The following is a 14,474-nucleotide window of genomic DNA, read 5'->3' as shown; positions in this document are numbered from 1 at the left end:
CTGTAGACTTGACCTCAAATATCCCATCTTCAATAGTGAGGATTGACACATCAAAAGTGCCACCTCCTAAGTCAAAGATGAGCATGTTCCTTTCAGCACCTACCTTTTTGTCTAGACCATAAGCAATAGCAGCAGTAGTTGGCTCATTGATGATTCAGAGGACACTGGAGGCCAGCAATGGTTCCCGCATCTTGGTAACCTGGCACTGAGAGTCATTGAAGTAGGCTGGTACAGTGACAACAGCATTGGTAACAGTCTTCCCAAGGTAGGCTTCTGCAATTTCCTCCATCTTTGTGAGAACCATAGAGGACACCTCCTCTGGATAGAAACTTTTGATCTCTCCTTTATATTCTACTTGGACCTTGGGCCTGCCTGCATCGTTCACCACCATGAAGGGCCAGTGTTTCATAACAGACTGCACAACAGCATCATCAAATCTTCATCCAATGAGATGTTTGGCATCGAATACTGTGTTAGTAGGATTCATTGCAACTCGATTCTTTGCCGCATCGCCAATCAATCGTTTGGTATCGGTAAATGCGACATAGCTTGGGGTGGTCCAGTTTCCTTGATCATTTGTGATGATCTCCACTTTCCCATGCTGGAAGACCCCTACACAGGAGTAGGTGGTGCCAAGATCAATGCCAACCACAGGGCCCTTGGACATGGTTGCTTAGTGAAGGTCCCAGGTGGTGGAGGAGAAGAACCGTACCTCAAGTCCACCACTGCGCTAAATGAGCCCCTAATTCACTTTTTAATGCATTTCTTGCTCCAGATTGTTAATTGTCATACATACAATACCTAATCATATAGGGCATTCACAAAGCCCTTTCCTTCATTTGTTCCAATTCAGTGTTCATCATCTACCCATTTCTTTCCTGTTTTCTCTCCACCTCCATATCAACCCTATTATACAACAGTGATCTTTTTTTTAAATTTTTTTTATTTTATTTTTGTGTGAGTGTACCGTCAAATCAGATCTGACTGGTATAGGAGGAGATTGTCCCTCCTTTTCCCGGCAGAGCATCTGGTGGATTCGAACCATGTGCCTCTGGGATTGTAGTTGCAGCTCCTTGCCACTAGGCCACCAGAGCTCCCCAACAGTGTTCTTATATGCAGTATTTGTCCTTTTGTGACTGAGATATTTCACTCAGCCATAATGTCTTCCAGACCCATACATATTGTGTAGTGATTTACAAGTTCTTGTTTTCAATGTTGCATAATATTTCATAGTGTGAATGTACCATGGTTTTTCTATCCATTCATTTGTTGAAGGGCAAATAGGCTGTTCTCGATCGTGAATAATACTGTAATAAACTCAGGTGTGCATACATCTATTTGAGGCACAGCTCTAGTTTCTTTAGGATATATTCCCAGTAGTGGAGTCTCTGAGTCAAATGGTATATATATCTCCAACTTTTTAAGAAAGTGTCAGACTACCTCCCATAGTGGTTGTACCATTTTACATTCCTACCAACAATGAATGAGAGTGCCAATCATTTCACATCCTCACCAGCACTTGTTGTTTGTGGCTATGTTGAAATTTGCTGTTGTTGCTGGGGTAAAATGATATCTCATTGTTGTTTTGATTTGCAGTTCTCTGATTTCTAGGGATTTTGACATTTTTCCATGTGTTTTTTTGCCATATGAATTTCTTCTTTGGTGCAGTAATCAAAAGAACATACTAATAGTACAGTGACAGACACTGAGAATAATGGAATAGATCGAGAATCCAGAAATCCACTCATCTACCAATGGTCAACTGATCTTTGACAAAGAGAAGGAATCAGTTAAGGGAGGAAATAACAATCTCTTTAACAAATGGTGCTGACAAAATTGGAAAACCACCTGCATAAAACTTAAGTAAGACGACACACATCTCACAACATACACAGAAACCAACTCGAGGTGGATCAGGGACCTAGGAGTAAAAGAAAGACCATAAAGTTCATCAGAGAAGAACTTGGCATAACTCTAGAAGCCCAAGCCTACAGTGTGTAGAGACTTCCAAGCATAACAAAAAACCTACAATCAAGAGGGGATAAAATAGATGAATGAGCTTTTCTAAAAATAAAGTTACTATGTACATAAAAAAACTTCTCCAATAGGGTAAAAAGGAAGCCCACAGATGGGGAAAAAATATTTGGCAATGGTGTGTCTGATAAGGGACTCACATCTAAAATGTATAGAATACTCCAGCTTCTCAACAAGAAAAGGCAAACAAAATGGGTACCAGATAAGAATAAAACATTTTCAAAATATCTGCCACATCTTATCTATATAGTCACTCTCTCTCTTTCCGTTTTCTCATCTATTAAATAGATGTAAGACGAGAACTCCTATCTCTCTCACTGCTGCCGGTTGTTACGTACTTTGAGTCACATCCAATTCACAGCTTGACCCTCTAGTGTGTTTTCAGAGGCAGTAAATTGCACAGAAGGAGAATGTCCATTTTCTTCTTTGGAGTGGTTGGTGGATTAGAACCATTTGCCTTTGGCTTGGCAGTACAGTTCCTTATCACTAGGCCACCAAAGCATCCTACAGTAGCTGTTAGATGGCATTGAGTCAAGTACGACTCTATGAACAACTGATTCTAACCCTGTCCTATCCCGTGCCATCCTCATAATCTCTGACACACTCAAGCCCATTGCTGCAGTCACAGTGTTAACCCATCTAGTCAGGGGTCGTCCTCTCCCTCATTACTCCTCCACCATCACAAGCATGATGTCCCTCTCCAAGGAATAACCTCTCCTAGCAGCATGCCTGAAGTATGTAAGATGAAGCTTCATCTTTGCCTCCAAGGAGCACTCTGGCTGGACCTTCTCCAAGACATATATGTTTGTTCTCTTGGCAGTCCCTGGGATCTTCGGCAATCTTCTCCTACACCACAGTTCAAAGGTATCAGTTCTTCTGTCATCTTTAGTCATGGTCTAGCTCTCAGATACATAGCAGTGACTGAAAAGACCATGGCCTAAATCAGGTACATGATAGTCCCCAAACTGACATCTTTAGTCCTTAATAATTTGGAGAGGTCCCTGATGACAGACTTTCCCAGTGCAATATGTCCCCTGATGGTATCAAATGTATTGATTCTGGATCCAACAAAGATGAAGTCATTGACAGTCTCAATTCTTCTCTGTCCATCTTGATGTTGCCTATTGATCTAGCGGCGAGGATTTCTGTTTTCTTGATGTTGAGATGTAATCCAGATTGAAGGCAACAGTGTTTAATCTTTCACAGCAAGTGTTTCAAGTCCTTCTCACTTTCAGCAAAGTTACATGTAACTGTATAACAAAGGTTATTGATGAGTCTTCCTCCAGTCTTTATGCCACATTTTCCTTCATTAAGTCCAATTTCTCAAATAATTTGTTCAGCATATAGATTAAATATGTATGAAGAAGGATACAACCCCGATGCACACCTTCCCTGATTTTAAACCATGCAGTGTTCCCTTGCTCTGTTAGCACTATAGCCCCTTGGTCTAGGTATAGGTTTCACATGAGCACAATCAACTGTTCTGGAATTTCCATTCTTCTCAATGTTAGCCATAATTTTTTTATGATCCACACAGTCAAATGTTTTTGCATAGTCAATAAAGCATAAATAGGCATTCTTACGGTATGCAAGCTTCCTACAGAGTACCCCAATGTTAAAAATGTGTCCTTTTATTTGAGTTCTTCCACCTACTAAGTAAGAAGAGTGAAATAGGAGTCCAGGCTTTTGAATGCAAGCATAGAAAGAGGTTTCTTAGGGGAAATAATTTGCAAAGTAAAACTACTCTGCAAGAGCAAAGTGGAAGGTCAAAGCAAACCTAGGCCATAAGTCACTGAACTAAAGAATTTGGGGAGTTAAGTGAGCTCTGCTGGTGTAGTTGGCAAGGAGGTGCCCTACTAACCCGCAGACAGTGTCCCTCTGGTTCTTCTAATGCACCAGCAGCTGCTCAGGAGAACAATGGGTAATCTCTCATCTTACAGGCTCTGAAAACCTCATGAAGGGTCATCTATGAGTTGATCCCAATTCGATGGCAGTGAGAGAAGGAGGAAAAGGGAGAGGGAGAGAGGGGGAGTGAATAAAAGGAGAGGAAGGGGAGAGGGAGAAGGTTAAAAGGATGGGGGAAGAGGGAGGAGGGAGGGATAGAGGGATAGAGGAAGAGAGAGAGGGAGAGGGGATAGAACAGAGGCAGGGAGCTGGGGTGGGGAAGGGAGAGGAGGGGGAGGAGAGAGAGATGAGGGGAGGGAGAAGCAGGAGAGGAACAGGGGATATGAGAAGAGATGAGAGGGAGAGGGGAAGGAGAGGGAAAGGAGAGAGAATAGAGGGAAAGGAGGAAGAGAAAGAGGAGAGGAGAGGGGATAGAGGAAGAGGTGGGAAAGGGAACCAGGTGAAAAGGAGGGGATAGAGCGATGAGACAGGAAGAGGGAGAGAGGGAGGAGAGGAGAAGGAGGGGTTATAGAGGGAAAGGAGAGAGAGAAAGAGAGGGAGAAGGGGGAGAGGAAGAGAGGGAAGAGGGAGATGGAAGGGGAGAGACAGGGATAGAGTTGGAGGGAGTGGGGAAAAGGGGGAGGAGAGAGCAGGGGGAGGGGAGAGGGAGGGGATAGAGTGAGAAGTGGGAGAAGGAAACAGGAGAGAGGGAGGGGGATAGAGGGAGAAGGAAGATGGGAAGAGGAAGAGGTGGGAGAGGAAGAAGGAGGAGGGGAGAAGGGAGAATAGAAAGAGAAGAAGAGAAGGAGAGGGAAAGAGGAAGATGGGGAATAAGAAGGTGGAGGATAGAGGGAGAGGGTTAAGGGAGGGAGGAGAGGGGGTAGTGGGAGAACAAAGAGGGGGAACAGGCAAGAAGCAGAAGGAGGATAGAGGGAGGGGTGGGATAGGAAGAGGGAAGAGGGAAGAGGGAGGGAGAGAAAGGAGCACAGGAGGAGTAGAAGGGGATAAGAAGAAGATGGGGTAAAGGGAGACTGGGAGATGGAGAGAGAGAGGAAGGAAGGAGAGAAGGAGAGGGCCAGTAGGGAGAGAGGGAGGTAGAGGAAGCAGGAGAAGGAAACAGGTGAGAGGGAGAGGGATAGAGGGAGAGGAAGGAGGGGGGATTGAGGGAGAGGGGGAGAGGAATCAGGAGAAGAGGAAGATGGGGAGAGGGAGTAATGGAGAGGGAGAGGGAAAGCAGGGAGATTGAGAGGGAGAGGGATAGAGGGTTTTTCAAGGTGGAATCTGTTGCAGAGGTTTCTGGATCAAGGGACATCACTTACTATGGGATGGTGCACATGTACTGTGGAGCCAGGGCCTGCTGGATAGCCTGGGGAGGTCATCTCTAGGTCACCAATGGTGCTTCTGCACATGCCCCAGGGTCTGATTCAAACTAGTTTCACTCCAGATGATAGTGTAAGGAAGTTAACTTGTAGAGAACAACATCTTATCAAAAAGGAGGGTCAGCAATCATCTGATGTTAATGATTAAGAGTTTAAAGGCATTAACAGGATACCAGGAGGGTCCGAGTGGTAAACTCCTAAAATGATAAAACCCTAAAGTGAGCCCTAGTCTCCCGTCTCACTAAGAGTGAATGTTGTGAGAATGAAATAAAATACTACACCTAAGAAAATCTGATGCAAACAGGAAGATTAGTTATTAGTGGTCTAGGGACTGACACCTGAAGATGGATTGTGAAGGAGTGAGTGCAAAGGACAAAATCTGGGAAGATGATGAATACAGACTCATAATTTTTACTAAAGCCTACCACGGTTAGTCTTTGAAACGTCTAATTCCATAAAATGCAGAATTAGATTGCTAGGAAACTTGGTTTGTTTCATCGACAATGTTTTAACAATATTTTTTATTATTATTGTGACAAAATGTCTATAATAAGACATTTGTTTTTTAACTCTTTTTAAGGTGTGTTGGTTCATTGGTATTCATTACATTTCACTATGTAACCATCATCACTACCCTTTGTGAAATGGAGCACTTCAAAACAGGAACTCAGCACACCTTAAGGAAAAGGTCTCTCTTTCCCTTGTTGCGGTGCTGTTGGCCATCAAGTCATTCTGAACCAAGCCATAGATGACCCTCCAGCAGGTTTTCAGAGGCAGTTAATTAAATGGAAGGAGATTGCCCATCTTTCTCCCATTCAGGAGCTGGTGGACTTGAACCATGTGCCATCAAGATTGCAGCACAGTTTCTTTACCACTAGGCTACCAGAGCCCCTGTGATAGGACAGAGTAGAACTTTCCAATAGAGTTTCTGTAAATCCTTATAGGAGCAAGATCCCATAGCTTTCTCCAATGGAACAGTGGGTGGGTTATACAGTTAATGACAAGTGCTAAGCAGGAGTGGCATCCCCTTCCTAAACAACATGCCTCTGGAAACTCTGTGAGCTTTGATACATGTCAGTAGTTATAGTAAAGCTTCAGAGCTTTTGTTCATAGGGTTACTATGAGTCATGCTCGACTCAACAGCAATCAACAACAACAACCAGTGTCTGGATGCCAAGGCCACTGGGATACAAGGTCCTCACTTCCACCTGAGGTCAGTTCATCCCACCCTTAGCACTGGAGAGAAATAAGGTGGTAATGATCATCCCTGAGACACTTCTGATTCCAACAATTCAGCAAAACAGGTGGGCATTTTTTGTCTTATCCAAAAAGAAGTGACCTTTACACACACACAAAGGAATCAAAGCAAAGAGGTTATCACAAGCTTGTTGATTTTTTTATTTTTTATTTTTTTAAGTCTTGAAAGTCACAACCCATATGTTAGAGTCTGATGTTTTCTCTATTTCTCCCTCCAGCTCTGGACTCCTTGCTAATGACATTATGAGCTCAGGATGGAATGTCAACTTGAACCAGCTATAACTCATTTTAAGTACACTTGTTTTATTTGATTGAGTGTTCCAATTTACTATGCACTTCCTGAGGCCCTTGGGTTAAAACAACATGATCGAATGCAATGAAAACCAGCAAAAGGTAATTTAAAAATCTTTACTTTTAGTAGCACATGGCCAATTGAATCTAACCAAAACAGACAATGTTAATCAACCTGAAGACTAAGTGGTTTTGTCAACTGATTTGTGTCTACACACTCAATTAAGAAGCTTCTCGGTCTTCTATGATGAATAAGCATCCGTAATGTCAGAAAAATCATGTATCTTGAACCAAAAGATAGTGTTAATGATGCATAAAGAGGCTCTTGAGGTATGCATCAAAATAGTTGAGGAATGAAAGGGCAAGAAAGAAAGAAATGGTATCTTTGATAATGAATTCTAATTCTGTATCTCCTGCCAGGAGTGTAGGATATAAGAACTTCACAATATTCTTGAGGATATAAGTTTAAGACTTATAAGTGCAGGCACTTGACCTAAAAGAAAGGACAAGATTCAGTGACAAAGGAGGAAATAGGACAGGTGGGCAGGTTGAGTCATTGAACGAAGGCAGGTGGAATGAATCAGAGTAACATTTATCCAGTCGTCAGATATTAACTATTACTAGGGAGCTCAGGTGGCCTAGTGGTAAGAAACTGCACTGCAATCCTAAAGGCACGTGGTTCAAATCCACCAGCCACTCCTCAAGAGGAGGATGGGCATTTTCCTGTGCAATTTAAGCCTCTGAAAACCTGCTGGAGGGTCAGCTATGGGTTGGTTCCAACTTGTTGGTACACAGCAACAACAACTGGTGGCCTAGTGGTAAGAAACTACACACAATCCCCAAAGCGTGAGGTTCTGACCCACCAGCTGCTCTGCAGAGGAAGGATAGGTAATCAGCTCCCATTAGATTTACTACTGAAGGTCAGGTACAGGTGGGCTCTGACTCAACAGTAGACTACAAGAGATATTAAAAGAGTACCAGGTGTCAGGGATTCATCAATGAACACAAATGTCACCTAGAACTTATACTCTCATAAGAGAGAGACAATAAAGAAATAAACAAGGTGCATGAAATAGCAAGTTTTTGTCACTGTTAAGAGTCAGAATCAGAATAATGTGAGGCAGAAATAAGAACACGCTGGACAGAGAGAGTGTTAGGGCAGATACCGGCGAGACAGAATGAGATGAAGCTCATGCTGGGAGCCGATGGGGGGGAGGCAGGAAGGGTCAAGCGAAATGTCTAGGATGGGACCCTACTCAGTCAGAACCAGGGACACTAGACCTAGGTGCCTTATGAATCTGGCATGCACAGTCGGGGCCTGATTAATTTTAGGCATGTGAATGACATGAAGAACGATGAACCAACCAGAACTGCCCACCACATCATCCCATCAGCCTAGCTCCGCTCCCCCCCCCCCCCACACACATCATTCCATTGACTGCCAAACACATTGAGTCCATGCTCAAGCCCAGAAGCATATAAAACTGCAGAGCCAGCCAGCTTCATTAAGCCACACCTGGTGTGGTGAAGTATCTTTCTCCATCTCTGTACCTCTGGAGAAATGACCTATTTCACCCTATGGTATGTGTCTTTTCTAAAAACTATCTCTTCTTTTACCTTCATCCTGTCTCTTCACCTTGTCCCTCAATCATGTGCTCTAATAAAGGCTCGGGCCATGCTAAGCTTATTTTCAAACACATAACTAGGTCAAAACCAGGAGATTCATCATCATCACCTGGTCCAACTCTTTGCCCCAACAAGAGACAGGCATTCACCACACGTAACAGTACCGACACTGAAAATAAAGGCTTTTAGATGGTGCAAGGGGCTCAGCTGCTAATGGAAAGGTTTGTGGTTCAAACTTTGAGTTGTTGTTGGAGTAGAGTACTGAACATCCTGGAGCCTGCCAAAAGAGCAAACCAATATGTCTTGGAGAACATGCAGCCAGAGTGCTCTTTGGCGGCAAAGATGATAAAGGGGCTATTTCTTGGAGAGGGACATGATGCTGGGAAGGGTGGAGGGTCGGCAAAGGAGAGGAAGACCCTCAGCCAGGTGGACTGACACGGTGACTGCTGCAATGGGCTCTAACGTGTCAGGAAGTGTGAGATGGAGCAGGATAGGACAGGGTTTAGATCTGTTGTTCAGTGACACCTAACAACAATACTAACACTAAAAATAAAGGTGTTTAGGTGGTGCAATGAACTCACCTGCTCATAGAAAGAATGGTGGCTCAAATCCACCCATTGATTGCATAAGAGAATGAGCTAATCATCCTCTGTAAAGATTACAATCAAGAAAACCCATACGCCTCTTTTTTATGTAGGTGACCAAAATGCCATCAAGACTGAGGAAGACCCAGAAACTTAGGGGCCACGTGAGCCACAGCCACGGCCGCATCAACAAGCACCAGAAGCATCCTGGAGGCTGAGGTAATGCTGGTGGCTTGCATCAGGTAATGCTGGTGGCTTGCATCACCTCAGGTTCAACTTTGACAAATAGCATCTGGGTTATTTTGGAAAAGTTGGTATGAGACATTACCACCTGAAGAGGAATCAGAGCTTCTGCCCAACTGTCAACTTTGACAAATTATGGACTTTGGTCAGTGAGCAGACAAGGGTAAATGCTGCAAAAAAACAAGACTGGAGCTGCTCTCATCACTGATGTGGTTAGATCAGGTTACTACAAAGTTTTGGGGAAAGGAAAGCTCTCAAAGCAACCAGTCGTTGTGAAGGCCAAATTCTTCAGCAGAAGAGCTGAGGAAAAGATTAAGGGTGTTGGGGTGGCCTGTGTCTTGGTGGCTTGAGGCTGTGTAAATTGCATGTAGGTTGGTTAATTAAATGTTTTTCCCTAAGAAAAAGAAAAAAGGAAGAAAAGAAAAAGAAAGCCCATATGCAGCTCGTTCCCCCTGCCCACCTTCTCCCACCAACGCCTTCCGCAGACCGTGTCCACTAAGGAAAAGGAATCGTATTTTAGGTCCTCTATACAGAACCTCCACTCTTTCAACCCTTTGCTGATACAAGTAAGGGTGAAATGCCCTGCTTCCTGCTGGGACTGAGGATTATATCCATATTAAGAATTGAACAGAAAAAAAAAGGAAAGGGAAGGGAAGGGAAGGGAAGGGAAGGGAAGGAAAGGAAAGGAAAGGAAAGGAAAGGAAAGGAAAGGAAAGGAAAGGAAAGGAAAGGAAAGGAAAGGAAAGGAAAGGAAAGGAAAGGAAAAGAATTCAGCAGAGAAACGGCAGGAAACCTTTACAACTGTCCAAGGAATTAGTGATGATTACGATAAAAAGAAACTAGTGAAGGCGTTTAAGAAGTTTGCCTGCAATGGTACGGTAACTGAGCATCCAGAAGATGGAGAATTCAGCTACAAGGTGGCCAGCGCAAGAACATAATGCCAGTTCCTTGTAGAGATTGAACTGGCTAAGGACAACCAGCTGAAGGTTCATGGATTTTAAGTGCTTGTGGCTCACTGAAGTTTACGTGAGGATTTCTTTCCAATGAGCAGAAAATTTCCCTTCTGTCCTTTGTCACAAGTTTAAAACTACACAGCTTGTATAATGTAATTATTTGGGGTCCACTTTTAACTTGGACTAGTGTCACTCTTTCATGCAATAAACTGAAAAGAGCCATGCAAAAAAAGAAAATCCGTATGAGCCAGTTCTGTTCTGCTACATGGAGTTCTTATGAGTGAAAAATTGACTCTACAACAGACAATATTCTTATTTGAAATCTGTATATCCAACATATCCCTATAGAAAACCCCTAGGACCCAAAGTTAGACTCTTGGGCTACAAGAGAAGTCAGCAAAAGGAGACTCAGACTTGATTTAAAGCCGAGTTTTGAGAAGCTGGAAAATAAAGGCTCTGAAGTCAATTAGGTGGAGCCAGACACACATGTATCAGGTTCTGTGAAGTCCAAGAATCTTAAACATCTTCATGCTGAAAAAACACTAAGTGAGGAAACATCCTCTTAAGGGTCAGAAAACTAGGAGGAAGTTTTCCTTCCATTATTGTCTAGACACGTCAGAAGTTTTTGTTTTGGAATCCAACCTAGATTCAATTTTGTAGTGAAATAAATCCTTCCAAGACCTTATCCTGACGTTTTCCTTCTTCTGACATCAATAAAGGGGAAGGATCCTACCGCCAAGCTCTGAGCTACTATTTGATAAGATGCCTACCAGCTCTGAGCTGAGGCCATGCTTCAGGGAGACAAACACGGCCTTGGGAACAGTTCTGCTCAAGGATCGCTGGCAAAAATTCATTCTCAGCGCACAAAATGCCAAGCATGCTCTTCCCTTTTGGTTTTCGAATTCCAAGTCTTTGCACTTTTCATTTATAACACTTTTGGATTTGAACGGTCTTGGAATTGCAGCAGAGCAATCCCAAAGAGAAACAGGTAGAGGGTCCCAATATTTCCAGCCACCATTAATGCTTTAGGGAACTGCACTCTTAACCCAAAGATGGTGCCTCTTCTGGTTCGAATCCATTAGCTGCACTGCGGGAGAAAGATGGGCGATCTTCTCCCAAGCGATTTACAGCCTCAGAAAACCGGCTGCACTATGGGTCGGTTCCAACGTGTTGGCAATGAGAGGGGTGGTTTTCCTTTTTTTTTTGGGGGGGGTGCTGTTAATCCTTGGGTGATGTACACACACACACACACACACACACACACACACACACACCCCTCATACCGAAATGCACTTATGCTCCAGGACAAATGCTGTGAGGCTCGGGTTAATTGGGAACCTTGAGATTCACTGTGTGTAAATTGCAGCCTTCCCCTGGACCCAGGAGCTCACCATCTACCTCACTCTGTGGAAGAACTCACCGTCCACCCAACACACAAGTAGCTGAGAAAAGCAGGCTAGCTAGAGTGAGGAAGGTGAGGTTTTCAAGAAGCTCAGAGTCACAAAGAGAAAGAAATAATCCTAACAACAGCTAGCATTTGGCTTGTCACGCCCCTCCCACCAGTCTTATAATCAAATGGAACAGTTTTCTCTGTTTAACAGATTTAACAGCGTTAAATGTATTCTGTAGGTGGCAAGACAACTGGGAAAGGACACATCCCCAGTTTAGACTGAGCAGGTCAGACCTGAGACAGAGTTTTATGTACCTCCAAGAAAAGAAACCTGTTCATGAATACAAGTTCTCTGTCATGCATAGACCACCACTAACAGCAGCAGGCCCTTCCTATCTCTTCAGAGCTCTGCTAACAGCTCTGACTTTTTGGAAGTTTAAGCCCCTTTCTGTTTTCATCCAAGTTCTCCAGGAAGCTTCTCGCCATGCTGTACCAAGAGGGCAGAATGTAGCCCAACAGCGCCCCCTGGTGCCTCAAGCCGGTGAAGTCCTAGAGCAGGTAAGATCTTGGGTCCTTTAAGAGAACTTCAAAAACATTTTTCTTCTCTTCTGATTGCAAAAAGGACATGCTCACCACAAAACCTTCAAGAGCTTTCAAGAATATTTGTAAAGAGGCATTGAAAATACCTACTTATAAAGTGTAAATCCAAATAATCCCTGTTTTAGCCTCCATGCTAGTTGATGTTTAATTCCTAGTTCTGTAAGGATCACAGAAGAATTGAAGCCTTTGAATTATGGCACCGCAGAAGAATATTGAACATCCCATGGGCTGTCAAGAGAACAAACAGGTCTATCCTGGAGAGGGTGAAACTAAGTTGCCCTCTGGAGGCAAGGACTTCGAAACCATCAATTGTTTGGTGAATACCACGTACTTAATTATCAAGGCTCTCAGATCATAAACCCAGACTGGCAAAGATGTTCTGCTTGATAACAACTGGTTGAAGGAATGAATCTACTGTGGGATGTGGGTAGTAAATATTTATGATAACTGGTACTTAGAATGATTGTTACTAAAAGTAGAACAGATTTATGGCAATGATTTGCAGCAAGAGCCTCCTTCCATGGCCAACAAAAGTCATCTTTTGGAAGCAGAGGGGATTCTGGCAAAAGAGTTCTCATGATGAACAGCTGCCTGAGATATTCTTATGGCCTTCAGAAACAGCTTGGAGTTTCCTCCTAAAAGTTGAGTTGACTTTGTGAATTGAGCACACTGATTCTCTCCTGTCTGGATCTATTATATGAAAGCAGCCCCTCTAAATGCTGGGCACACTTTTCTTTTTAAGATCTCATTATTATTCCTCAATAATGACTTGTTTATATTTATGCTAAAAGTACTGATGGTGAAGTAGTTAAGCTTGGTTGGTAACCCAAAGGTCTCAGCTTCGTGGCAGAAATATGAGGCAGTCTACATCCTTCACTTGCTTGCTGAAAGTGAGGAGGATTTCAAGCACTTTTTGCAGAAAATCAAGGAATGCAGCCTTCAGTATGGACTGCATCTCAATGTCAGGAAAACAAAAGATTCTTACCACTGGGATGATAGTCAAGCATCATGATGGATGGAGAGGAGATGGAAACTGTCAACAGCTTCATCTTCCATAATTAATGCTCTTGATACCAGCAATCAGGAAATAAGGAGGTGCATTGCACTGGGGGAAATCTGCAGTTAGAGACCTTTCCAAATTATTGTCAGTTTGAAGACTAAGGTGCGTCTGATTCAGGCCATAGTCTTTCCAATCGCTTGCTATGCATCTGAGAGCTGGACAGTGAATAAAGATGACAGGAAAAGAACTGACACCTTTGAGCTGCGGTGTTGGAGAAGAGTACTGAACATCTTGGACAGCCAAGAAAACAAACATGTCTTGGAAAGGGTGCTGCTGGAGTGCTCTTTGGAGGCAAGAATTATGAGGCATTACCTCACATACTTTGGGCATGTTGCTAGGAGAGGTTATTCCTTAGAGAAAGACATGATGCTGCTGGGAAGGGTAGAAGGTCAGCGAAGGACAGGAAGACCCTCAACCAGGTGAATTGACATGGTGACTGCCGCAATGGGCTCTTGTGTATCAGGAAATGTGAGGATAGTGCAGGATAGAACAGGGTTCACATCTTTTGTTCATAGAGTCACTAGGAGTCATACTTGACTTGATGGCACCTAACAACAACAATAATAACTAACATCTTAACAAACTGGGAGAGGTTTTCTTCCACCATAGTGTTGAGTACAGCCCTGTTCTATCTTCACTACGTCTTCTCATAAGACTTACGATATCAAGAGGTTCCTAGCCAAGAAATAAAAGTAGAACCATCCCATTCCTCAATGGATTAGAATGAAAATTGGCAAGAAAATGAGATACATCCAAGAGGAGACATTGGAGAAGAATCAAGCCGGGTCTCTAAGGAGCTGTACAAATGATGGGACACATAGTGAACCTTTCAGTTCATCAGCATCACTCCATGTCAGGTTGAGTGAGATGCTACCATATCAAGCAAGTTTGAAATTATCTCATAATGTGATCCCCTCCCATGGAAACTGTGAGTTCTCATCAAGAAAGGAGTGTGGAATACTACGCTGCATTGAAAAACAAGGACCTCATGCAATGTTATTCAAAATGGATGACCGTGGAGGACATTATGCTGAGTTAAGTGTCTCAGTCTTAAAAGGGCAAATACTGCATGGTGCCACTGTTGTAAAACAGGACTGACATCAGGGTTGGGGGGAGACTGAGAAAGATGGGTTCCATAATGTATACTGCATTGAAATAGATGAGGGAGAAAAC

General features: G+C 43.3%; 2 pseudogenes; one reads left to right on the top strand and one right to left on the bottom strand.

Moving 5' to 3' along the window:
• Nucleotides 1-7: 7 nt before the first annotated feature.
• On the bottom strand, nt 8-667 carry LOC102846237 (annotated as a pseudogene).
• Nucleotides 668-9,177: 8,510 nt separating this feature from the next.
• LOC102845824 lies at nt 9,178-9,648 on the top strand (annotated as a pseudogene).
• Nucleotides 9,649-14,474: the final 4,826 nt, after the last annotated feature.

Source organism: Elephantulus edwardii, unplaced genomic scaffold (assembly GCF_000299155.1).
Source record: "Elephantulus edwardii isolate Elephantulus edwardi_28Jun2011 unplaced genomic scaffold, EleEdw1.0 scaffold00054, whole genome shotgun sequence".
NCBI lineage: Eukaryota > Metazoa > Chordata > Mammalia > Macroscelidea > Macroscelididae > Elephantulus > Elephantulus edwardii.
The sequence above is the reverse complement of the archived record's forward strand: the minus strand, read 5'-3'. Positions and strand labels throughout refer to the sequence as shown.